This window comes from Zea mays, chromosome 4 (genome assembly GCF_902167145.1).
Source record: "Zea mays cultivar B73 chromosome 4, Zm-B73-REFERENCE-NAM-5.0, whole genome shotgun sequence".
NCBI lineage: Eukaryota > Viridiplantae > Streptophyta > Magnoliopsida > Poales > Poaceae > Zea > Zea mays.
In genome coordinates this window covers 168,357,385-168,359,840 of record NC_050099.1, presented here as the reverse complement: position 1 = coordinate 168,359,840, position 2,456 = coordinate 168,357,385, and the positions used below count along the sequence as shown (strand labels likewise).

Below are 2,456 nucleotides of genomic sequence, written 5' to 3'. Positions count from 1 at the left end.
GGATAGTCCGGTGCCACACCGGACAGTCCGGTGCCACACCGGACAGTCCGGTGAATTATAGCGGAGTGACTCCCAGAATTCCCGAAGGTGGCAAGTTCGGAGTTGATCTCCCTGGTGCACCAGACACTGTCCGGTGGCACACCGGACAGTCCGGTGCGCCAGACCAGGGCTGCCTTCGGTTGTCTTTTGCTCTTTTTATTTGAACCCTTTTTTGGATTTTTTATTGGTTTGTATTGAACCTTTGGCACCTGTAGAACTTATAATCTAGGGCAAACTAGTTAGTCCAATTTATTTGTGTTGGGCAATTCAACCACCAAAATCATTTTAGGAAAATATGTAAGCCTATTTCCCTTTCAGCTGCGACGGCCCGACCCTTGTCATCGCCCACCAAGATGGGGGCAGAGGAGGGAATCATCCTCCGCGAGTAGCGAAGGTGAGCACCGCTTGTGCCGGTTCTGATCCACGGAAACACGATTATGGGGAAGGGGAGGATCGACGTCCACGCTGCTCCCCCGTGTTGGTCACCTCCCAAGAGGATGAGCTCCTCCTCGCCATGGCCAAGTTAAACCTTGAGAATAAGGCGTTGTAGTTCTCTCTATTCCCTTCTCCCCAACGCTCCTGATGTCGGCAACAGCACCACCACCACTAGTCTAGGTCGTTGCTGCCCAAAATCTTCGTGCCCCCCTCCCATCATGGCATCCTTCTTTTATAATTTGTTTTTATGCCTTCTAAAATAATTGAACCTACGTGTGTTGCTTGTGTGGGTGGCCTACATATCCTAAACAATGAACTCTCAAGTATTGTCTCAATTCTCATCATTTGTTGCATTGTGCACACAATAGGTTCGACCTTCAAATGGTTTGAATTGGTGATTAAAGAATCTGCAGGATAACTAGGTGTGCCTCTATTTATGGATTATTGTGGTTTTGAGTGAAACCATGAGCTACTGGAGGTTAACTATTTGTTGTTCAATAGTGCAGAGTTGTTGGCTATCACCTTCACTCATATTACCATTCACTACAGGATGAACGCCGCCGAAAATAGCCTATTTTCACCGGTATATGACCTATTTTTAAGGCTTCTGGCCGCCAAAAAATGGCTGAAAATTAGCTTCTATTTTCGTCGGCCACACTTAGGCCACCGAAAATAACTTGTGAATTTCGTCAGTCTGATTGTAGCCATCGAAAACTATACAGACTTATTTTCGACGGCCTAGATATGGCCGCCAAAAATAAGTAATTTCAGAGCAAAAAATATGAAAAATGTAAAATCAACAACAATATGTTCACAATATTATGACAGCAACAGAAATTCCAGAATTACACACATTCAACACAATTCACCACAATTCCTCACAAATACATCACAGTCCACCAAAATACCTTACAAATCCATTACAATCTATCACAAACTTACAATTCCATCGCAAATACATCATAATACATCACATCGGCCAAATTCACCACAAGAGTCAAATAATCACGTATAGAGGTTGTTTGAGTTGTGGTCACTACTTCTATAAGCAAAGAAGTTGTTTACGAAGTCGTTTGTCTGGTTTGGAGTCTAAAAGAAAGAAGAAGACATTAATAACTACAGTGTTAAGTTAACCACTATTTAAACGAATTGTTTGTCAAACTAACCTCTTATGCAGTAGCTCCCTCCCCTCCAGAGTTTGTCAAACTAACATCTTCTGTAGTAGCTCCCTCCCCTCTAGAAGCTCCTCCTGATGCTGGTATCACCGGTGGTGGCGTGTTGTGGCCCATAACCTCAGATCCCTACAAAATCAAGTTAAGTCAAAATTTGAAAGGTTAATACAAACGACAATTCTAAACTAAATTGATGCACCTGAGATGGAGGTGTCAAAGCATGTAATCCCCGCTGAGGCATCAATGGCTGAACTTGAGGGAAAACGAAAGGTTGTTGTTGTGCCTGCTCTAGAAACCAAGACTATTGCAAATACAATATATTAGTTATAGGACAAATATATGATCATGATAAGAATAAATAAGGCATTTACGTTCATTACTTGTTGCGCCAGTACGTTGTAAGCAGCCATATACTCTGATTGTTATTGGATGAATGCCATTTGTTGTTGTTGCAGCTCTTCACGAAACCTTTCTTGCTTCTCCCTCATAGCCTCCTCCATGCTCGAGTGCCGACTACGGTTGCTACCACAACCCGCTTGTGACGAAGAGCCCCCAACGAACCGCAATTCCGTCGAATCGTTCACACCGATAAACATAGAATACCTTGAAAAACAAGAAAATTAAACATTTAGTCATAATCTCAATCTTATTGAAAAAATTTCACAAGTTCATACCGTCCATGAGCCTTTCCTCCAATAGAATGCACAACTTCAGCGTCGATGGTAGGCGCTTCTCACGAATCATAGTCTTCACCATACTTCTTAATCATCTCCTGCCCGTAAGTCTCCTACAATACAATATGAAGGTTCA

General features: G+C 42.8%; 1 long non-coding RNA gene across 1 annotated transcript; it reads right to left on the bottom strand.

Moving 5' to 3' along the window:
• Window positions 1–1,383: 1,383 nt before the first annotated feature.
• LOC103654006 (uncharacterized) lies at window positions 1,384–2,249 on the bottom strand. Its single transcript, XR_002268823.2, has 3 exons — window positions 2,027–2,249; window positions 1,641–1,947; window positions 1,384–1,563 (listed from the first exon to the last, which is right to left on the bottom strand). It is a non-coding gene; the product is annotated as an uncharacterized lncRNA (long non-coding RNA).
• Window positions 2,250–2,456: the final 207 nt, after the last annotated feature.